The following is a 25,127-nucleotide window of genomic DNA, read 5'->3' as shown; positions in this document are numbered from 1 at the left end:
TGTGATTGGCCCAGCAGCTTGTCATCGTGACACACCTCCTGGCATGGAGCCTCCGACACCCTTCCCTTCCCATTCTGCTGGTGAAAGCTGTGCCTTGTAACAACTGGGCATAATTACATCATTTACTCACTGGAGCACAGCCCTGTTTCAGAGGTTGGCCTGTGAGAACTGGCAGTCAGATTTAGGGGGAGAAAAGGCAGCATTTCGAAGGACGAATTCATGCTGGGAATGGCTCAGTCAGAAGGTCCCCCTGTCCTCACTGGACAGATTCGGAGCCTATGTAATAATGAAAGTACACTTGGCTGCTTTAGCAACGGCCTATTTAAGGCATGTATGTACATGTGTTTACACAAAGATAACCTTTGGAAAACTGGACCTCACTTAAATAAAAAAGAGAAAAAAAGGAAAGAGAATAGAATATATTTTCCAGGAGAACCAAAGTTCAAGGGAGCCTGGAAAAAAATAGCCAATCATAGTGTGTATGTGTATACATGTATGTCTTTGCCTATGAAGCTGGAAAGGATTTCTCATGACAGATTATTTTTTTATTACTCAGATTTGCATAGCACCCACCTGAAGTATATGACAGTTTGGTTGTTTCCATATTTGGACCGATACTTCCTCTATCCTATTTAAATTGACTTTATTTTTAGTTTTAGAGAACTGCAACTACATAAATATGATCTATTCCTCTAACACCTTTTTCTTTTTATCTTAAATAAATTAATCTTTCTCCCCACCTTTTTTTTTAAAGTTAAGAAACACTTAGGGTAACTAACTGTTTACACTGTGTTTCTGCTCAAAAGCCTCAAGGGAGTTAACAGATAACTACAAACATCAATGGAATAAAACAATAAAAATAAAACTGCAGCAACACAGGAAAAAAGAGACATAAACAGAGCAATAAAAATGCCAAAGCAAGAGCAATTTGGTCAGCTGAAAAGCCTGGTCAAATAACACCCAGGCTCCTTAGCCCAGGGAATAGCCTACACTGGTATGTGGCTTAGAAAAACCACTGTAAACGAAGTCTCAAAGCAAGGCTTCAGTAGATGATGCAAGAAGTGGATAAGTTCATGCCACCTATACAGGGCCTTGAAGTTGCAATCAGGGTTTCTATTGTGCCTAGAAATGAGCTGGAATCTTTCTCCCTATCGGAGCAGGGTAGAGATGTTACTGTGGGACCTATTGCCAATGTCCATAATGAAGGATGAAGTGATTGGCTATGTCCCAGGGAAGTTCTGCTTGTGGCCTTCATCTTGACTTTTGACTTTCCCTGTCAATTCTCCTGTTGTGTCTGGTGTGCCCTACTGCCTTTTATACTTCCACTTATGACTGTATGACTGTAACTTTGTTGCTTGTATCCTTATGATTTATATTGATATTGTTCCCTGATTGCTTATTTGTACCCTATGACTATCATTAAGTGTTGTACCTTATGATTCTTGATGAACGTATCTTTTCTTTTATGTACACTGAGAGCATATGCACCAAGACAAATTCCTTGTGTGTCCAATCATACTTGGCCAATAAAGAATTCTATTCTATCCTATTTTATGAAGCCCTGCTTTGGTACTCTTAGAAGAAATGTAGACTAAGAGAAAGTCTCATGTTTTGATATTTGAATGGCTGAACAGAGCTTATATGCAAATTGTTGGATGCTGCCCTTTTTCTGTAAATTTATCATTGAAAAATAAAATGTGAGAGGCCATAAATTCACAGGCTATTTAATTAAAAATTTGAAGTTACTAATTTAAAATAAACATTGGATAGTTCAGATGTGCATTATATTTGCCCAAATCTCCTCTTGTGAAGAATCAAAGGTGGGTGCCAGTCTTCTTATCTAAAGCAGTTCCACCTCCCATTTGGCTTTTCCATTGATCTTCCTGTGAAAAAACTATTCTACCTCCTGCAAATTAGTTAGCCATGTAAGCATCCTACTTTATATAGGCTAGTCCTGCCTTTGAAGGCATTCTCTGGTTGAAAGGGTGATCCAGCTTAAAGATAAAGAATCAGAACAAGGACACTATGGAACAGGCACAAAATTCACCCTTTTACTCACTAGAGTGAGATATAATCCAAGCTAAATGGTTGCACCTAGGTTTGGAAAGTTCCTTCTAAGACTTCATTATTGTTCAGGAAATGATAGTTTAATTCAAGGTGCTGCCAGATGGCGGCATTAAAGTCCTTTCCTCCCATGTATGAGCTGGCACAAAAGTCTGCCAGCATAAATTGCACTGCCCTTATTATGAAGTTGATTCCCTAATTCACCTCAATACTGAGGTTGGCAAGTGCTCCTAACTTACTGTTTTCATGCAGGACCAGTTAAGAAAAGTAATTGGTGGATCCCCTTGGTTTTCTTCCCCTCCCATTAAGCGTCACTTGCCTGCAAGGGATGAACAAACAAAAAAACAAACAAACATGTAACACTGTCCTTAAGGGACTGGGATAGGGAAAACTGGATGAAAGGATATCATAAAAGCTGGTTTAACCACCTGTCTGTTTGCTCAACAAACAGGTTACAGATGCAGAGATGCTCTGCCATTTGAGCTATTTCTTCTGAAATAGCACTGAACATGTGTCCAAATCAGCCCAGCTGACAAGTTGTAGAAGTGGCAGCGGCAAGAGAGGAGAGTGGTCAGTATGTTCTAAACTTGATTAGGGATTGACCATGGCTGGTAGCACTCAGAAAGAGCTCCTAGAGTAGGCAAAATGACATTGAGTAGGCAAAATAGTCCCATACCAGTGGTGAAATTATTTCACTCAACAACAGCTTTTTGTCTTTGCATTGTTACAAGATTTTTGTTTTAGGTCAGGGTTGTCAAACTCCTGGCCCACAGGCCGGATGCGTCACACGCTGGCCACGCCCATGCCCGGTTTAGCAAAGAAGGAAAAAGTCCTGATGCACCGCCGTGATGACATGAGTTTGACATTCCTATTTTAGGTGGTGGTGGAGAATTCTTGACAGACCTAGGCCCCTGATATTTCCTTGTGGCTTCCCAATCCTGTTTAGTGCTTTAGTGAATCCAAGTCAGGGTCATCTTGGTGCCTTAGTGCAATATTTCTCAACCATGGCAATTTTATGATTTGCGGGCTTCAATTCTCATGCTGACTGGGGAATTCTGGGAGCTGAAGTCCATAAATCATAAAGTTGCCAAGGTTGAGAAACACTGGTCAAGAGGTTTGCTGATTTAGTGTTCGCAGTGAGTCCAGTTGCCTTTTCAGTTACATGCAAATATCTTTTCATTCATACAACTTGATACCACTAGTCACACGATTTGGGAATGCAGTTAATTAGTCCGTAAACCAGCCAAGCAGAAAATGTCTTTTCCCTGAGACTGACATGCAACAATTCTAACAATGCAGTCTTGATTTTAAATAAAAGATCAACTGGCCTAATTCAATTGGCATGAGAAGAGCCAGGCCTTAGAAACTTGTCCTCTGTCTCCTTATGCAAGTGTGTGTAGCTTGGCTTTTTAGCAAGCTGAGTCTCCTCTCTTCCCTCTTAACTGTTGCTTTTCCTCTCCTTTAAGCCTCCCAGCAACTCTGACCTATTTTGTTCCCTGAGCTTGACAATTTTGAATTATGTACCTTCAGCTCCTCAGTCATGTCTCAGGCTCTCTCTCCTGTGGCAGGTGAGCTTTACAAGACTGCATAACAAATATATGAGAGGAAGTTAAATAAATACTAAAGTATGTGCTTCCATTCTGAAGCTCTGTCTCTCTGATTTGGTGATGTGTTAAATGGGGGAAGGGGAAAACAATCAGATGAAGAAAACCAGGTTAATTAAGAAAATTCAAGAGCATTGCACAGGCATTTTGTCTTATTCCCTTATCTGACCAAGAGTCAGAAAGACTGCATTTTAAAGGGCCAGGGAGGGAATGATTAAGTTAGCTAATACAGTAAAATATTTTATCAGCGTTATTTGTGAAATATGTCATTCCACTTTTCATTCTTTGGCCTATCATTTCCTTTTGTGCTCAGCAATGTGATCATAATCTCTTCTTTACTTCCTCTCATTTGAAGATTCAGTCAAAGCTGGTTAATGGTTTATCCTGGCCCTGTATCCACAGACAGAAAATCTTGTGAAGGGCAAGCTACAAATCTCATTTTCGAAATCTGTTTAGAAGGCATGTTTTTCTTGGGGAGAAAGAAAAGGATCTTGAGTGACTAAAGCTTTGTGAGGAAACCCCACCCACTCCTGGCAACCTTGCTTCTCACTTTGCAGTCACTGTTTTTTAAATTTTTCATCAGGTGAGGCTTCATAGCTTTCTTTAACAGAACTTGGTCTTCTATAGAAAATGTTACTTTTACATATTTATTTATTTATTTTTATTTTATTATTTATTTATTTTTGTCAAGCATGTATTAGATAACAGATATAAATATAAACATAATTATGAATACATGAAATAGATATGAAAAAAGGGAACATTAGGTCAGGAACGGTAGGGCACGCTGGTGTGCTTATGCACGCCCCTTAAAGACCTCTTAGGAATGGGGTGAGGTCAGTGGTGGGTTGCTACCGGTTTGCCCCAGATCGGGTGAACCGGTAGCAGCGGCAGCGGGAGGCTCCACCCACCTGCCCAGATGCTTCTGCGCATGCGTAGAAGTGTCACATGTGCGTGTGAGCGTGCACGAGCAAACCGGTAACAAACTAAATTGAAACCCATTACTGGGTGAGGTCGACAGTAGACAGTCTAAGGGTAAAGTTTTGGGGGTTTGGGGAAGAAACCACAGAGTCAGGTAGTGCATTCCAGGCATTAACAATTCTGTTACTGAAGTTGTATTTTCTGCAATCAAGTTTGGAGCAGTTTACCTTAAGTTTGTACTATTGTACTATTGTGTACTCGTGTATTGTTGTGGTTGAAGCTGAAGTATTCATTCACAGGTAGGACATTGTAGCAGATAATTTTATGTACTATGCTTAGGTTGGACCGAATTCGGCGAAGTTCTAAGTTGCCTAAGCCCAAAATTTTAAGTCTGGTGGCATAAGGTATTCTATTGCAGGTAAAGGAATGGAGGACTCTTCTCGTGAAATATCTCTGGACTCTCTCAATTGTATTAATGTCCGATATGCAGTGCAGGTTCCAGACAGATGAGCTGTATTCGAGAATTGGTCTAGCAAATGTTTTGTATGCTCTAGTTAGTAGATATCTCCCCAGCCCAAAAAGCCTGTTTAAAGATAGAAGTGATTGTGTCTTAAGAGAAGGATCCAACTGCCCCTTAAGTATTTGTGGAACACAATTACAACATTATTTTTAATAATATTATGCTAAGTTTGTAATTTCATTTCTATGCTGGTCAAGCTTGTGCTTTTAAGACCAAACATCTCAGACACTGCCAGTCAAAAATGATTTCAAACCACTAAAGCTGTCAGAAATTCAGGAATGCCATGTGAAAAAAAAATCAGACTAATGTGGAAGATGTCCAGAGAAGGGCATTGTGGATGTTCAGGGGATTAGAAACTCAAGTTGTGCAAAAGGAAGTTGAGGGAACTGATGTCTTTAGCACTGGGAATAGAAGACAGGAGGTGGGAGTTATAGTATAGGGCCTGATCTATATAGGATAGTCCTGATCTGTTCTCTGTCAGTCCAATTTGTTGAAACAATGGTGTGAAGTTGCAGGAATGCAGATTTTGTTTGAATGTTAAGAAACACTTGGGAGGGCCTCTCTTCACCAGATCTCTTTAGAAGAAACTCAACAATCATTTGTTTGTTTAATTTGGATTCTAGCACCAGGCTAGAGATTACATTTGATGGCCTAATTGACCCTCCTCCAAGTCTATGATTTTAAGCATGATATAGTCAGCAACATCTGGTTTTTTTGGGGGGGGGGTTGCCATTCGAAATTGCTTTGGCATCCTCTGCTTGCCAGCCTTCCGCATCAGCTTCTTTTTCTTTTTAATCTCTCTTTGGAACTTTGTTATTTGGCTCCCTTCCTATCAACATAATTGGAATTTCTGGAATGACTTGGTTCCTTAGACTCCTATAAGTTGCCTTTATCGCACTGAAGAGTCATCAACGGTAACTTCAAGTGTGTGTGCAAATTTACTGAGCCAGGTATGTTGGCATCCTTGTTTAGTTATTTCTCCTTTTTTGTTGAAACGAGAGCATCTCTTAACCTCTTTATGTCTGCCACGGCCCTCTTATACTGAAGAAGTATGTCAGTACAAGGAAAACAAGGCAGTGACCATTGTCTTACAATGTTCCATCTCTTAAGGCTTGTCATGTCCCATTTCTGATAATGTTTCTGCACATTCTTCTATATATTCTGCTAACCAAGATGTGATTCCTACTAGAGAGATAATGCAACACTTGTAGAATTGTTTTACCGTTGGTTTTTGCATTAATTTCATGTCAAATCACTTAGAAAATTTTGTCTTACTATTTCCTCTGGGCACATTAACACTTTGTGTATACTAAAAATCAAGGGAAGAATTTTGTCAATTTCAGTGGAATAATTAGGGTCAGTTTTGCATTTTCCATGCAGGCCTTGGGGGCATGGCCATATGGGAAGTATCTAAAGAAACATTAAGAGCAAAGAATCAAGGCGTTTTTTTTAAAAAAAAAAAATCTCTGCTGATTTTTGTTTTCTTACACCAGTAGTGTATGCTGTTCTCATACATGGACTCACACCCCATAGTTATAGATTAGTGCCAGAACATTCTTCTCCTCAAGTACAACTAGAAGAGGTTCTCAATATTGCTAACATGAGAAGTATTTTTGGAGAAAGATGTATGAATTATATAGAGCATATGATAAATTTCAGTGAAAGAGATGGTCTGGAGCCGTATGTCCTTTTATTGCTTAATGTTCATACATATATTCAGTACAATGCAGAAGTTTTGAGGGTGTGTAAGTCTAACAGACCCTAAGTCTTTTTACTCTTCCTAGTCAATACAGCATGCAATGTGAGTATCCAAAGTGTAAGGTAAAATGAAGACATTAAGGAACTTCCTGCCCAAATATGCTATCAGCTAGTTGAACAGACTGTTACATGAAGTCGTAAGTTCTTTTTTGCTAAAGGTCTTCAAACATATGTTGGATAGTAATCTGTCAGTAATATCCTAGTAGATCCTTCATGGAACAGAAGTTTGGATTAAAAGATCTAGAAGATTCCTTTGGGTCTTATGAATTATAGTGATGAGTGATATGTTGAAAATTTATTCTACAATTTTTCTGATCAATTCTCAATTTTATGAATGAATGTGAATTTAATTTCAACTTTATCTTCCCGAATAGAATATATTTTTGCATAAATTCTCAGGGTGACAAAAGACATTTACCCATTTGTTTAGCCTTGTGTTCCCAAGAATTTGGTGTGAATGTTACATTTTTCATTAGGCCGTTATCTCCAATATTTTGTTGGCTGAATCTTCCTGCTTCAACTTACTTCCAAGGGAAAAGAGAACTCTTTCCTTAGCCGTGTTTGAACAGTAAAGCAATTGTAAAGAGGCTTCAGGGAAGAGGTGTAACAAAATACTGTGGCACCTTTGCTACTTTTTTCAATAATAAAGTTAGCTCAAAGAGAGAATCAGGAGGAATTCTCAAGCACCCCATGAATAAAAGGGAAAAACAGAAACTGCTTTTGAACAGGAAAGAAGCTTCTGAAAAATTGTAAAATGGACTCTGATAAAGCATCATTTTTAGGAGATAGCTTTTAATTTTTTAAAAATTTTTTTAATTAGATTTATATGCCGCCCTTCTCCGGAGACTCAGGGCAGCTTACAATGCATTAAGCAATAGCCTTCATACTTTTGTATATTTTATACAAAGTCAGCTTATTGCCCCCACAATTTACCTACCTTAGAAAGGATGGAAGGCTGAGTCAACCTTGAGCCTGGGGAGATTCGAACTTGCAATAATTGCAGACAGCTGAATGTTAATAACAGGCTTTTAGTCTGTTGAGCTATCCAGGCTCCTTTTTGTAAACCGTTTGGAAAATGTCATTCTAAGTTCTGCTTAAACACCATTTACAGATGGATTTTATTTTAAAATATATTATAACATTGATTTAATGGAACTCAGTTTAAGTAGGCTTTGGGGGAAAATGAAAAAATTCTTTGCATACATTTTATGTTTCTGTGCATGCATAAAATCCTCTTCATCATTTTTGCGTATATAAAAGGCATAAAATACGTATGTATAAAATTCTATTTTCTCTTTACTGATGCATAAGATCCATAAAATACACTTGTATAAATTGGCATTTGGCTTTAAGAGATGCTTTGCTGTAATAGGCACTTCTTTCTTACTTATCCAGTTGTGTGATTGCATCTCTTTAATTACAAGGTGGCCGGGAGGTGTATGTGTGAATGTCATAGACAGACAGACAGACAGACAGACAGACAGACAGACAGACAGACCTTATCTTGTGCGGTTTTCACAAATGAAAATCACTGAATTACCAGGCTTACATTAAATCCCAAGTACAATATGAAAGAATGTCTCCCATATGGCTCTTTTTTTTTTTTTTAGTAACAAAGCTACTGTCACTGCTAAAGAAGAATACTGCCATTGAGAATGTTTTGCAGGATATATCCCTTTCTCTTGGCCATGCAAACAAGCAAAGCCCCATCTGTGGGATGCAGGCAGCATGCGAAACCATACCCCCTTCAGCCTCTCTCCACAGAACCGGTCCCTGATGCCCAAAAAGTTGGGGACCACTGATCTACTCAATTGACTTGCCTCTAAGATGGTTCCAAAGTTTGAACGGTCTATTTGTGTCCAGTTCTAGAAGACATTCCATGCAAAAAATCTAATTCTCTCTCTGTGTTAATCTAAAACATAGAATGGAACTATGGACCTGTCTATTTCTAAGGCATATAAGCATATTTTACTGCATTTGTATACATAGGAGTCACAATTCATTATACTTCCCAGATTGTGTAGTGTATTTGTATGTGAACATTATGCATGATCCCACAAACACTGTTTTTGTCTATTTTGTTGCTCCTGTAATTTCAGGTGAGGAAGAAACTTCTGAAAGATCCAGATCAGCAGTGCTTGTTTTGACATTTTGTGGTATCGCTATGAGAAGAATATTTTCTAATTGTCTCCACTCAGTTGGTTTTGATATTTTATTTACTGGCAGCTCTATACTGCTTCCCATCCAAAGCAATTCCAAATATTTGATATAGACATGAGTGGACATTTTGCATTACACAACAGAATTATTGCTAAAGACGATGCTGGCTGAAAGTTATTTGTTATCATTCATGGAAGAACCGAAGGCATATAAAATATGGTAGGTAGAAGCAGAGTGCTTTAATAGGGAAGCATTCTTGATACCCATCTTAATGTCTTTTTGATTTCAATAAAAAAGCATTCCTGTCTCTCCAGGCAGTTCTACTGTTTTGTTTTCAGTTTGATTTTAAGTGGTCATTCTATTGTGAAATAAGGTGTGTTATATGCAGTAATTTTTTTCTGTGCAACGTATCCAGTACATTTTATTGCTTTACCTTTTGCTTCTCTTTTACTCAATAGCTTTAGAACCTTGTAATAGTTTAAATAGATATATTTAAATAACTAACTTGGTTGTCTGTCCCAACCCAACTTTCCTAAATATTCCAAGCAGCAGAAAACACATAAATATAACATGGGGAATGGAGGAATTGTCGGTATTACTCAAGTCTTCAGATTTGCAGTTCTTCTTTCTAAACAAGAGTACCTGGTCACACAGCAGCTAGATTGCATCTCTTCTTTTTCTTACATGAGACACAGCACTAGAGGCAGTTTCAGTGGTGGGTTGATACTGTTTCGTCCCGGATCGGGCGAACCAATAGCGATGGTGGTGGGAAGCTCCGCCCACCTGCCCAGATGCTTCTGCGCATGTGCAGAAGCATCGCACGCGTGCGAGCACCCACAAGCGAACCAGTAACGACGGGATTTGCAACCCACTACTGGACAGTTTCATTGCACCCTGCTAATTTGGAGTTACTTTTGTTGCTTCATTTTAATGGGAGGAGAATTATACCCATTTATAACAGTCAGCAGTCTTTATTTTGATTTCTCGGGAGTAAGCAACTAATTTCTTTTGTAAAAACCTTCCCATCCTTCTTTCCCTCAGCAGACATTTGCTTGAGGAAGGCATCAACAGTTAAATCAAAATCAATAGTAAAATCACAGCTCAGGAAATCTCATGATTTCCAAATTAAAATTAAGGGGAATAGCAAGAGGAAAGGATAACAGTATTAGGAAAGAGAATTCTAACTACTTTCAGGGTGCTTTGAAACTTTAAGTAACTTAAGATAACTCTTAAGGATGGAACTAAGGATGGAGATGAATGCTACCCAAGATTGTTTCACATGTGAATCATTATGGTCACCTAAATAAGTAGAAACAACATTTTTCCAATTCTATGGCATTATGCCACTTCTACATGTTTTTTTTAAAATCACAGAAAACAAGATATCTTCATGGTTTGTTTGTTTTTTTACAAATTCTTGTTTGCTTGTAATTAATCTGAAGTTACCACCTGAAGTTATAAACCCTTTCAGGGTAAAACTGGTGCTTCCTCACTATTGCTTTACATCCTGTTCGTTGCCATTTTCTCTTTGTTCTGATTATTTCATTGGTCCATTTGAAAACAGCTCCACCTAGAAGACAAGATGTAATAGAAGCAAAAATCGAAGAGATGGGTTCAGAACTGACTGGGCAATTGTATCCAGTGAGTATATATCCATGAAAGAAAGTATTGAATAGCATCCACAAGTTTTATTCAACATAATAAATAACTTGAATGAGAGTTAAAAATATATCTATAGGATTTGCGGCATTAAACACATCATTTTAGAAAAGACTTTGCAAACTTGAGCATGTCTGAAGAAGAGCAATGGAGATGTTATTGCACTTGGAAGGAAAAACCTATGGGAATAATCGGAGGCCTTGACTATTTTCAGCTTGCAGAAACAAAATTGTTAGGAAATTGTTAGGAAACACAATAACTATCCTCAGAAATCTTTAGAACTGTCATGGAAAAGATGAGGAAGATCATCTGTATAAAAATCATAAGGACATAGACTTCAATTTCAATTAGATATCAGAGGGGGAAAAATATCTAGTGATAAGAGGTAATCAGTAATGAAACAGACTGCCCAGGAGGTGGTGGACTGTGCTACAGTGAAGATATTTAAAATGAGTCTGGACTGCAGGAATGTTATTGCAGAGAATTTCTGCATTGGGCAGAGGTTTGGACAAGATTCTATCCAAGTCTATTCCAACCCTTATATGTTATGATTTATAGAACTCAAAAGGAGGCTGTTTGCCACATAGATAAACTGACAGAGACTGTTTGGGATTGAGACCAGAAAGGTTTTATTTCCTTTAGGTGCTAAAGGAGGGATGGGATAATTGACAGACGAAACAGAAGATTTTTTTAAAAAAATCATGACCCTCAACATAATGATTTTGTTGCAATATTTTCAGGATCAGACTCAATAAAGATAATAGAAGTTAAAGCTTTAAATATATTTCTTTTTAATTATGATAGGCATTCTATATTCACTGAATATTCAAGGTAGAAGCAACGAGAATGGTGAGGGTGGCTCCTTATATATACAAGGGGTGGAGCTAGGAATGGGAGTGGTAAGTTATGAATACATTAAAGTCCAAAGAATAAGTTAACCTCTGATGTTCCATATATACATTATTTACACATTGGAGAATAAGGCATTTACATCTGACAAATCCCCCTCTAAATGCCGGTTCGTTACACAACACCAATTACATTCTGATTCAGGACAATATAATACATATAATTTAGAAGTTAAATATTTGTGTTGTTTAGAAGGTAAGGGTTTTGTTAATATGTCAGCTAATTGTTCAGAAGTATCGCAATGTATTGCTTTAATGAATCCGTCTTGAGACAGTTGTCTCACATGCTTAAACTTTATATCAATATGCCTGGACCTTTGTCCAATTGCATCGGATCTGGATATTTCAATGGCCGCTTTATTGTCTTCATGCATAATAAATGGTAAGGTGGGTTTCTTCCAAACATCAGTGATCAGATCATTGAACCATACAAGGTTATTTGCAGCTTTGGACAAACAAACATATTCCGCTTCTGTAGTAGAAGTGGCTACTAGTTCTTGTTTACCAGTATACCAGTAAACTGGACAATCATTCAATAGAAAAACATAACCAGAAGTACTCTTTCTGCATGATGTATCACCAGCCCAATCTGCATCAGCATAACAAGTAATTTTTGGTTCTCTGTCATTATTGGGTTCCAACATTAAACAAAAATCTAATGTACCCTTCAGATATCTTAGAATTCTTTTGACAGCTTCCCAATGATACAAGGTTGGTTTACTAACATATCTTGACAATAGATTGAGAGGTAATGCAATATCTGGCCTAGTCCAATTAGATATATAAAGGAGTGAACCTATAACTGATCTGTAAAATGTGTTGTCTTTAAACTCAGGGGAAGATTCATCAGTGTTTCTAAGAAAATCAGTTTGCATAGGGGTGTCACAGGTTTTAGCATTATTTAAGTTACATTTGTTTAGGAGTTCGATGATTTTATCTTTCTGTGTAAGTTTGAATCCCCTTTTAGTTTTGTTAATTTGCACACCAAGGTATTTATTCACTTTACCCAGAGATTTCAGTGAGAAGTGTTCATTTAACTTATTTACAAAGATTTCCCTGCTCTCTTTATGCTTTCCAATGTATAAAATATCGTCCACGTAAATTAATACAAATTCAATATGATCATTACTCTTTTTTACAAAGAAACAGTTATCAGCAGTGGTGGCGTTGAAATCCATGGTCTTAAGTACTTTTACCAAGCAATCGTACCATCTTTTGCCGGATTGCTTTAATCCGTACAGACTCTTATTTAATAACCAAATTTCGTTCTTATTAGTGTATTGACTGTGTGGTGCTCTTACATATATTTCCTTATCTAATTTTGCATGTAAGTATGCGGTCTGTATGTCATATTGGAATACGTCCAGATTGAGTGCAGATGCTACTACAAGGGCTGTTTTGACACTCTCTGTTCTCACTGTGGGTGAATATGTATCAGTATAGTCTTCTGGATATTTTTGTGCATAGCCTTGTGCAACTAGTCTAGCCTTGTATAAGGTATTGCCTCCTTCTAAGTTCTTAATTTTATAAATCCACCTGGTACCTATAATTGTTTTATCCTTAGGTGCGATCGCAGGTGTGAATACATTTAATCCTTGTAAACTTTCCATCTCTTTTTCCATAGCTAGTTCCCATTTTTCTCTTTCTTCATGTGGAAGTTTCAATACTTCTTCATATGTATTAGGTGTTATTTGTTCTCCATTCATATGCATTATGTAATCTTTGTATTTATTTGGTATTTGGTTTCTATTGTTTCTAATAGTTCTTTCAGGCTTGCTATGGTTATCATGCAAATATCTAGCTTCCTTTTTTGTTAATGTGTCTGTCTTTATTTTATGCTGACTATTAGTCCAAGTTTTGGTTTTGTTCTTACTTTTGTTAATATTTTGATTTTCTGTTGTTCCTTCCTCGCAAGATATCGTATCTTTACATTTATTAGGAAATATTTCATTAAGGTGCAATTTTGACCAATTGGCCTGTTCATGGAACACAGCTGTTCTGGATACTATAAATTTGTTATTACTATCAATAAATCTGTACCCTTTGGTTCCAGTTTCGTATCCCATGAATCTTAATCTCCTGGATACGTTTTCTCCCTTTCTCCTCAATTGTTTAGGTATGTGTACGTCTGCAGTGACTCCAAATATGTGCATGTGTGATAATTTGGGTTTTCTATTGTACATCACCTCATATGGTGTCTTATTCACAATACTGGACCAGGTTCTATTTTGAGTGTAATTCGAATAATGTAATGCCTCTGACCAAAATTGTTTGCCTAAACCAGCATCCTCTAATGTGCACCTAATCATGGTTTGTAGTGTGGAATTTTTCCTCTCTGCAACTCCATTTTGAAATGCAGAAAAAGGATTGGACGTGAAATGTAACATTCCTCTATCCTTTAACCATTGGGAGAATTCTTTAGACATGAACTCACATCCCCTATCTGTCATAATTTGCTTTATTCTGATATTATGTTGTGTTTCTATACGTTTGTAGAATTCCTTGAATTTCTGAAATGTTTCATCTTTGTGCTTTAATGTGTAAACAAAACCATATCGGCTGTAGTCATCCACTATTGTTAGGAAGTAACGTTTTCTATAGGTAATTGAGGGACTTAATGGACCAACTAAGTCCATATGTACCAAATCAAAAATATTGTTAGTTGATCTGTTAGATTTTTTTGGTCTGGGACTGGTTTTTAGTTTGGTGGACTTACATACTGAGCATTCCAAATAATTTTCACAATTTTTTATTTTGACACCTTCTGCGTGTTCAGTCATTTTTTGTACTACAGGAAAGCTTGCATGTCCTAACTTCCTGTGTAAGATGTGAGCACACTCATCATGAATTGGTTTACCTATTTTTGGTTTCTTTTCCTTGTATGTGTTTTTGTGATCATGAGCTATTCTACACTCATCATTGTCACTGTTACTGACATTTTCATCATCTGCTTCAATACAATCTTCCATATTTGAATCAATGTTATGTAAACATCTTTCTTTAGTTATCAGATAGGGTAGACCTCCTTTTATCATTACAGTACCTACATTTGTTTTGTTCTTTTCTATAGTTGCTTTCCCCTTTGAGAAAACTATATTGATATCAGATTCTCTGCTTAATTTTATGGCACTTAGTATGTTGTGAGGTATTTCTGGGATTAATAATACCCCCTCTATTTTCCCTAGACCAGGCAAGGTCACATTTCCTTTGCCTAGTACTTGAACCTTTTCTTGATTAGCTACCTTTATCACAAACTTATCTTCTATAAATGAAGATAATATACTTTTGTTGTTGGTGGTGTGATTTGTTGCACCAGAATCAATAAGCCAATTGTTATTCTCATCCTGCTGTGTTCTGTTGCTGTCTTGTTTATTTAGCCCATTCAGTGACCCAGATTTCCTCTCTTTTGAATTTTCTCTACCCCCTCTACCTTCTTTGTAATTTGGTGGGCTTCTATATTTGTGTCTATCTGTGGAAGATTGTCTGTAATTATATTTGCTCCTATATTCTGGTCTATGTCTCTCTCTTGAGACTTTGGGGCAGTCTCTTCTACTATGTTCCCTGGATCCACAATTGTAGCATCTAAAGGCCTCATTATGTTTATCTTGAAAGACTACTTTCCTAAAGGGTTTGTGGTCTGTTTGGTTACTGGATCGATTTTTTCTTGAATTGTCTTCTGCTATCAATTTGTTAGATAGACTTTCTATGGATAAATATCCCAAATTAATGGTATCTAAGTGTGACATAAAGCTATCCCATGATGGATCAAGTGAATTGATAATAACACTTTTCATTGTTTGATCTGAAATCACTTCCCCCCTCAATTGTAGCTCAGCTCTTATTTTGTTTAGATTTATCAAATGCTCACTTATAGAAACCCCTGGTTTTACTCTAGAGGAAAAGAAATCCTTAGACATTCTTGTGGTTGTAGCTACGCTATCGCTGTGAAATAGATTAAACATGCATTGAATTATTTCTGATACAGTTAGGTTTGGTTTGATGCTATGATACATTGCAGGAGACACGCTAGATATTATTATGAAAAATGCTCTATGATGTAAACAATCTATTTTTAAAGTCCAAGGTCTTCTTGGAGGGCTAGTTATAAAGAATAGTAAATTTTCTTTCATGAAAATAACCTGAAGCTGTTGATACCACTCTTGTAAATTAATGCCATCAATTCTAAGTTTTGGGAAGTCACTGGGTAAGTTACCTACATTATTCTGTCCATTACTTACAACCTGGGGCAGTCCGTGATCTCTCAAGTGCAGGAAATTACAGAACGGCATTGGGATGCTTGCAATGAGTCTGCGCGGTTCTCTGGCCAGTTCAAGTCCTTCTGGGTCGTCTACGTAGTTTCGCACATGCGCGTTGTTCATTTCTTCTTTGGTGGCGTCGTGGAAGGTTCTCTCCCTTTCAGCTCTCTCGATCCGCTCCTCCTCAGATGAGTCGGTCTCTGGCTCGGTTTTTGGGGTTCTGGTGGTGGTGACGGTTCTTTTCTTCTTTTTGTGTGCGTTGGTATTCGATTTTGTCTGTGGTGTAGGGCGAAATCGGCATGGCTCTCTGGGCTCGGGCGTCGTCGCTTTCGAAGTCAGGATGGGAGCGTGCAGGTCTTGAGTCGCCGGTTTGATTTCTTGCTTCTTCGTAGATGTCTTGGTAATTTTCAGTCTTGGCCCAAAAGCAGCAAAAAGCGTTTTCATTGCTGATTTTACTTGAGATTTTGTTAAATCGTCTTCACTTTCTGATTTTGGATCATCTGAAGAGTTTGAGACTTCTTTCTCACTTTCTTCGTCTGATAGTGTTTTTCGCGCCAGAAATTTTGAACTGAGCGTTTTGATTGGTTCTGCTCCATTCTCTTTTAAAGTTCGTTGAAACCAAGATGGCTGCCATTCAAAATTTCGCGCGGGATCACATCTTTTCTTTTTAACAACTATTTTCTCAGTAGTCATCTCACTTACGATTTTTTGATCTTTGGGTTTTTCTTTAATGACGTTTTTCTCTCTCGCTGCTCCGCTGTTCTTCAGCATCTCCTGGAGGTCCGCGATGAGACTTTCATCATTCTTTTGGCTTTTTAGTATCTTTAATATCTTTGACCTGAGTTCGTTATTTTCTATTTCGATTTCTTTCTGGTCATTATTTTCACTCATTAGTTCTTCTTCTTCAGTGGTGTATTCTTCGGATTCTCTCGAAATCGCATTGGTGGATTCGTTGATCATCTCTTGATCAGTTTCTATTTCTTTGCTGTAGGCCCTGGTGTTGGGCCTATCTTTCTTGGACATTTTTAATTACTTATTGAGTCAATTAACCATCCTCTGCTACCAGCTTGTTGCAATATTTTCAGGATCAGACTCAATAAAGATAATAGAAGTTAAAGCTTTAAATATATTTCTTTTTAATTATGATAGGCATTCTATATTCACTGAATATTCAAGGTAGAAGCAACGAGAATGGTGAGGGTGGCTCCTTATATATACAAGGGGTGGAGCTAGGAATGGGAGTGGTAAGTTATGAATACATTAAAGTCCAAAGAATAAGTTAACCTCTGATGTTCCATATATACATTATTTACACATTGGAGAATAAGGCATTTACATCTGACAGATTTGTTGTGGATCAAAACAAAAAGGCCAAAAATACATATGTAAAATACAAGCAAAATGTTGGTTTAAGATTATGGCTTTCCAAAGAATATCCCTTGAATAACTTTATTTTCCTAATGGCCATTAAACCTTTCCCAATATTTTAATATATATTGGTTAGTAATTTGTAGCAAAATATTTTGGCACAAGCGTTCCAGGGTCACAGGTGTTAATTTCTAAAAGAAGGATTGCTAGGCAGAAAGTCAAGCACTGTTGGGGGAATTACAGGAAGGAAATTAGTGATTTTTTAACAAAGGGAATTCCGGCACAAATATAAAATTTGGAAAGTGAACACAATTAATTTTAACTTGATCCCTGCTAGATTTAAACCAATGAACAAATCAATAATCTGAGAAGAAAAGGAAGTCACTGCAGATTTTTAAAAGGATCTAACATTTCTAAAACTGCCTGTTTTTCTTGCAGTTGCAATACTGAGTATTGATATGGACCTTCTGAGTACTGTTTATGTTTCAAATACTGCCCTGGCAGTATCCTACTTATGACAGGAACTCTGGTGTTGTTCCTACCTAAGAATGTCTTTGTATTCCATCAGTCTGATAATTTGTTTTTTTTTTTAAAGTTGTTTTAAGGAACATTTTAAAAGGAAGAAAATGTCCTTACTATTGTTATGGGTGGAGTACAAGTTTACTTTGTTATGAAATGTGACTAGTCTTTTTTCATTGTGCAAGATTTTTACCAGAACACTGTAGCCTCACCAGCTTTCAATTATTTAATTCTAATTGAAGGCAAGACATCTGAAGAGAACTCCTCCCATGGCGCATTTTAGGGTCAGGAAGTGTTAGTCACCAGGGGAACCTACAAAACAATGAAGAAAAACATAAAATGCAATATTCTAAGCTTGAAAAAGCTAATGATATGTTGAAGTGGAATTATAGCAATAACACTTGGACTTATATACCGCTTCACAGTGCTTTCACAGTACAGCGGTTTACAGAGTCAGCCTTTGCCCCCAACAATCTGGGTCCTCATTTTACCCACCTCAGAAGGATGGAAGGCTGAGTCAACCTTGAGCCGGTGAGACTAGAACCGCCAAATTGCTGGCAGCTGGCAGACAGCAGAAGTAGCCTGCAGTACTACATTCTAACCACTGAGCCACCACGGCTCTTATAATACATTCTGAATATGGAAGTCCATTTCACAGATTACATAATGTTTTTGGAAAATTGGAAGACCACTTGGTGTTTATGCCCTGCCCTGACTTTCGGTATGCTACTTGTTTTTCTTCTTTAAAAAAGAAAACACAGGGGAAAACTAGGAAGATCAGGGAAAGAAAAAAATAATTTAAAAATATTTGTTTTTAGATTTTGAACCAACACTCTTCTATTAACAAGGCAACAATTAGAGCCATTTTCTTATTATAGTACTCATAGTAAAAAGGGTATTTTTTGAAGGGTATTAGAGGGAGTGGTAAGTATTAACTCCATTGAAGGAACATTTCTCCCTCTGCAAAGTAGCCAATGATTAGCTTGCAAAAAACTGATGTGAGCTATTCAGAATGGAATGGAACAAATGAGGTAACACAATATGGAAAAATGTAATTTGGAAAATACATTCTGAGGTCATTTTGGTGGCGAGTGGGAGGTTAATAAAAGGTGATGTTGGCCTTTGCTGCGTCCTAAGAAAGAGTTGCCTACCCATTCTGATGATGGGGCAACTGAGCAATATGAAGAAGTCATTAGGAAAGTAGATCTACCTTAAGGAAGGGGGCTTGGTGTCATACTTGAGGAATGAAGACTTAACAGTGTAGTTGGATCAAAATGTATGCGTAGAACCATTGGAAATAGGAACAAATGTGATTCTTTAAAAAAAAAACCATCCAATTCTTTTTATTCCTTTTACAAATGGGAATGGCTCCTTCGAAGCCAAGAAAACAGAAGTCTAAAATGAGACCATTTTTGGTGCATGAGTACTATGTGCCCTCATTGTAACTCTGGGTTTTCATTCTACAGTTGCAAAATATTTTAAAGGGATGCTTTGAATATGTTGTGGCCTGCCAGAAGCCTGCGGAGCTGGCAGCAGATTCGGACAGCGAGGAGGCTGGGGAGGATCATGGACCAGTCCTGGAGACTGGGGAAGGCTTGGACGAGGGTTCTGTGTAAGAGGCAGAGAAAGGGCCATCTGAGAGGTACATGCGGCCTCAGGAGCCTCCAGAGTTGGACCTCAGCGAGGCAGAGGAACAGGGGGAGCCTGTTCCTAGTGTGCGCATGCGCAGAGCTGCCAGAAGGCAAGAACAGCTAAAAGAAAAGGGACGACTCGGGAGTAGGGCTGGGAGATGATTGGCCCCTACCCATAAGACTTAAAAGAGGGGCAAAGGCACGGAAGTAATGTTTGTTGATTCGGTTCAGTTTAAAGCCTGAAGCTCTGGACTCCATGTGGTTGATTCTGGACTCCATGTGCTTTTGCCAATTAGGTCTTTGGCAGCGTTTCAAGGGAGATAAAGGTGGGTGATTATCCCGAAGGACTCTTTATAACAATTTGGGACTCTTCTGTGAACGAACAGAAATCACAGCTATTGCAATAAAAGAGGGTTTTGGGACTACTCGTATGTTTTAATGATTCAGGAAGCCTAGGTCAGAACAGAATAAGTCTTAATTCCTGGCTTGATGCCTAAAGTGGGATTAGAACTCACAGTCTCCTAATTTCTAGCCTGGTGCCTACATCAGATTGGCTCTCTAATTGCTATGGGAATGCATACATATATTCTGCCGTGTTCCTTGCTAATACTCAGATTCTTCATCACTCTCATCATGAAGACCATGAAAGGATAGCAATGGAGCATCTATGAATAACTGACCATGGCTCTTTTTTTTTTTTTGAAGATAAGAATCCCAAACATATCAACAAGGAGCAGCCTAAACAGCAAGAGCTGATGCCTAGATGAGTAGTCTTTCCCAAATAATTCAGCAGACTTCAGTAGCTCCATTTATGAAGATAACAGCCTTTCTTCTACTTCATCTACCTGTTTGTTGTGTCTCCTTTGGCTTTGAGGAAGTGGTGGAATTCAATTGTTTTTACTACCGATTCTGTGGGCATGGCTTGGTGGGCGTGGTGTGGCTTGGTGGGCGTGGCTTGGTGGGTGTAGCAGGGGAAGGATACTGCAAAATCTCCATTCCCACCCCACTCCAGGGGAAGGATACTGCAAAATCTCCATTCCCAGCCCACTCCAGGGGAAGGATACTGCAAATTCCCCATTCCCTCCCCACTCCTGGGAGAAGGATATTGCAAAATCTCCATTCCCACCCCACTCTGGGATGCCAGAGGTGGTATTTGCTGGTTCTCCGAACTACTCAAAATTTCAAAATATCGGTTCTCCAGAACCTGTCAGAACCTGCTGAATAGGACCTCTGCTTTGAGGGTAAGAATATAGCAATATTGAATTGTATAAAACAAATATCCTTTTCAACAACCCCAGGACAGGTAGCAACTATGATCTCATGATTCAATGATCTCCTATAGTTTTGAACCAGTGTGATGCTGCAAAATAGGAATTGAATTGCAAAATATTTGAAGAACACCTAATTGGAAGAATGACTCAGAGAACACGTCCTGAGGACGTGGACAGGATTTTGGGGAGGCTTAACGCTACCACATGTTTATTGGACCCGTGTCCCTCCTGGTTGCCGCTGGCCTCCCGGGAGGTTACACAAGGCTGGTTTCAGGAGATTATTAACGCTTCGTTGAGTGTGGATGTCTTCCCATCCGCCTTGAAAGAGGCGGTGGTGAGGCCCCTCCTCAAGAAGCCTTCCCTGGACCCAGCTGTATTAGCTAACTACCATCCTGTCTCCAACCTCCGCTTCACGGCAAAGGTTGTTGAGAGTGTGGTGGCGCGACAACTTCCTCAATTCCTGGATGAAGCTGTCTATCTAGATCTGTGCCAGTCGGGCTTCAGGACAGGTTACAGCACGGAAATGGCATTGATCGCATTGGTTGATGATCTCTGGAGGGTCCAGGACAGGGGTTGCTCCTCTGTCCTGGTCCTCCTGGACCTCTCAGCGGCTTTTGATACCATTGATCATGGTATCATGCTGCGTCGGCTGGAGGGGATGGGAGTGGGGGGCACCGTGTTACGGTGGTTCTCCTCCTTCTTCTCTGACCGTATGCAGTCTGTGTTGACAGGGGGACAGAGGTCGACCTCGAGGCTCCTCACTTGTGGGGTGCCGCAAGGGTCAGTCCTCTCGCCCCTCCTGTTCAACATTTATGTGAAGCCGCTGGGTGAGATCATCTGTGGCTTTGGGGTGAAGTGTCAACTGTATGCTGACGACACGCAGTTGTACATTTCAACCCCAGGCCACCCCAATGATGCCCTTGACGTGATGTCCCGTTGCCTGGAGGCCGTGCGGATCTGGATGGGGAGGAACAGGCTTAGACTCAACCCCTCCAAGACTGAGTGGCTGTGGTTTCCGACGTCCCGATATAGCCAGCTAGAACCATCACTGGCTATTGGGATGAGATTTTACCCCCCTCAGAGAGGGCTCGCAACTTGGGCATCCTCCTGGACTCACGGCTGTCGTTGGATGATCATATGATGGCCATAGCCAGGGGGGCCTTTTATCAGGTTCGCCTGATCTCCCAGTTACATCCTTTTCTGGATCGGGACGCCTTGCGCACAGTCAACCACACCCTCGTCACTTCCCATCTGGACTATTGTAGTGCTCTCTACATGGGGCTCCCCTTGAGAAGCACCCGGAGGCTCCAACTGGTCCAGAATGCGGCCGTGCGAGTGATAATGGGGGCGACTCGTCGCTCCCATGTAACACCTCTCTTGTGTGAGCTGCACTGGCTCCCGGTGGTCTTCTGGGTGCGTTTCAAGGTATTGGTTATCACCTTTAAAGCGCTCCATGGCTTAGGGCCTGGATATTTACAGGACCGCCTGCTGCCACTGACTGCCTCCCACTGAGCGATACGCTCCCACAGAGAGGACCTCCTCAGGGTGCCGTCGGCCAAACAATGTCGACTGGCGACTCCCAGGGGGAGAGCCTTCTCTATGGGGGCTCCTGCCCTATGGAATGAATTGCCCCCGGATATATGAAGGATCCCTGTCCTCCGTGCCTTCCGTCGTGCGCTGAAGACCCTGTTATTCCAACAAGCCAGTTTGATGGGACAATAATTTTAATTGGGTTTTAAATATGGGTTTTAATATGTTTTATAAGGGTTTTAGAATGGGAATTTTAAATTCGGCCAAAATTGAATTATTTTAATATGGTTTTTAAATTTGTCTTGTATATTATTTTATTATGGCTGTTCACCACCCTGAGTCCTTCGGGAGAAGGGTGGTATAAAAATATAATAAAATAAATAAATAAATAAAATAAAACAGACTTAAAACATTTCCAGTTCTAAACTGGAATAATGACCAAGAACCATCAACAGCCAATCACTTAGATGCAGCTCGAGCAGTAGGTATACAGGCCAGCTGGTTTTAATTTTGCCCATGTTCAGTATGGTAAGCTATATTTTATATACATTATTATCTATATTTCTAACTTAGTACATCTGCCCATAAAACAGCATATTCACATTGGTGTATTCTTTTGTCTGCTTGATTTGTAAATGGCCACTCTATTCTCCATTACCACAGTCAAAATTGCAGCAAACCACAATGGCACTATAATCAAGATACAAATCCTTGTATGACAGAAGAAGAAAGTAATGGCATTTGTGTTATTATTCAAAATGTTGCTGTGTCTTTCATTGAGAACCTATTGCCCAGTTTCTTAGCTTTTAAAGTCACGTTTCATAGCCCCTGGAGAATACAGGCCCATTAGCAAACAGTTCACATTGAGCTGAGAGATAAAACATTGAGCATTAAAGTACCTGGAGTCAGCCCAGAAAATAATGCTCTTGTGCCCTCCAGTTACATTTGATCTCATTTGACTGGGAATTATGGAAGGATAGAAAATTGGGGAAGTAATGTATTTTTTAAATATATATATATTATCAAGGTTGGTCTCACAGCCAGACTTTTAGACTGGGTTTGGCATTTTTATCCACCCATCGTGGCCTCCCCCAATTGGCTCTCCCCCAACAAAAAGGACAACTAGCTCCTTACTGTACAAGCAAGGGCAAATTGAGCACATACATAAATTCACATCTATAAGCCAGTTTAAATCTGTCAGAACAATGGAATAACCTCAAAAGCTACCCCACAGCCCTTCTGTAGCATATAAGAGAGAGCAAGAGAGTACAAGAAAGGAAGCAAGATAGTTCCCACGGTGGGTGGTAGCAGTTGGTGTTCTGCAACAGCCACAGGATACAGGCCCAGACTGCTCTCGCAGCCTGCATCTCCTTCCACTGCCAACAATCACCCCACCACAAGGATCAGGCTTCAAAAAAACCAAGTCTGTCAAGCACCAGGCGGTTTCCTTCCTGCAATGTACAGCCTCCACTGCTGCCTTGTGGAAGCCTTTCAGAAATCAAGCCTGGCTGTTGCACATTTATGAACCAGTTAGTACTATTGCCTCTGGACTGAGCTCTGTGAACAGGCCAGGTACGGTCTCTTTGTTGATCCAATGAACTATCATGTACTGGGTTTCTGCTGGGTGTCCATTTCCAGGTTCCATCACCTGTTCTTCTTCTGACATACCAACCAATTTTGGGTGTACTGGGATAATCCAAAAAAGTTCACTCTGCCAAATCCAATCCAGGAGGACCCTGAGCAGACTGTCACCTGGTCTAGACCCCCGTTCCGTTTGGACCACCCATAGCTTCCTAAAAAGCTCAAAGAGCTGCAGGTGCTGCATCCATTCTCCCCACCTATCGCCCTATTGGGTGGACAACTGACCTATGCAACCAACCAACTAACTAACTAACTAACAACCAACCAACCAACCAACCAACCAACCAACCAACCAACCAACCACAAAGCATGTTAAAATAAAAAAATGGATTTGATAGAAAAACTTTACCTAATAGCTCTTCTTTGGATTTAGCTGACAGTCTGTCCTCAGAGATATTCCCTATGTGTAGTGGCTAAGGTGACAGGCTTTTCTGGATCCTCTTTTTTGAAGATGAAAATAATCTGGTTTCAGAAGAATAAAGAAAGCTTAAATCAGTGCACTATACATACATACATACAAAAGGGCCTGGTGGCTCAGCAGACTGATAGCATTGTGATTAACACCAGCTGTCTGCAATTACTGTAAGTTCGAATCTCACCAGGCTCAAGGTTGACTCAGCCTTCCATCCTTTCTAAGGTAGGTAAATTGAGGACCCAGTTTGTGGGGGCAATAAGCTCACTTTGTATAAATATACAAAAGTATGAAGGCTATTGCTTAACGCACTGTAAGCCGCCCTGAGTCTCTGGAGAAGGGTGGCATATAAATCAAATTAAAATAAATAAATAAATAAAAATAAATAAATAAATAAATAAATAAATAAATAAATAATTTTATTTCTATACCGCCCTTCTCCCGAAGGACTCAGGGCGGTGTACAGCCTATTTAAAAACACAAGACAAAACAGTGATTAAAATTTAAAATGATTAAATAGATTTGGCTCAATTTAAAACCCCAGAAATTTAAAATACCCCAATTTAAAACTATTATGTTGATAGCCCAGCCTGGCGGAACAACAGGGTCTTCAGTGCGCAGCGAAACACCCGGAGGTCGGAGATCTTACGTATTTCCGGGGGCAGTTCATTCCACAGGGCTTGGGCTCCCACAGAGAAGGCCCTCCCCCTGGGTGTCGCCAGCCGACATAACTTGGCCGATGGCACCCTGAGGAGACCCTCTCTGTGGGAGCGGACTGGTCGGTGGGAGGCTATTGGTGGCAGAAGACGGTCTCGAAGGTACCCGGGTCCTATGCCATGAAGCACTTTAAAGGTGGTAACCAGCACCTTGAATCGCACCCGGAAGACCACTGGAAGCCAGTGCAG

The 25,127-nt window shown here is 39.5% G+C and overlaps 1 long non-coding RNA gene across 1 annotated transcript in view; it reads left to right on the top strand.

Annotated features, from left to right (window-relative positions):
* The window catches only part of LOC117671852 (uncharacterized), a 106,673-nt gene extending 97,333 nt beyond the window's left edge, over positions 1–9,340 (top strand). Inside the window, exon 3 of the long non-coding RNA XR_009622828.1 lies at positions 8,967–9,340. This is a non-coding gene — a long non-coding RNA (uncharacterized LOC117671852). The remainder of the gene's footprint in view (positions 1–8,966) is intronic.
* Positions 9,341–25,127: the final 15,787 nt, after the last annotated feature.

The sequence above is a fragment of the Pantherophis guttatus genome, chromosome 1 (assembly GCF_059756535.1).
Source record: "Pantherophis guttatus breed Tessera chromosome 1, ASM5975653v1, whole genome shotgun sequence".
NCBI classification, from domain to species: Eukaryota; Metazoa; Chordata; class Lepidosauria; order Squamata; family Colubridae; genus Pantherophis; species Pantherophis guttatus.
Note: the sequence above shows the minus strand (reverse complement) of the source record. Positions and strands in the feature narration are given on the sequence as shown.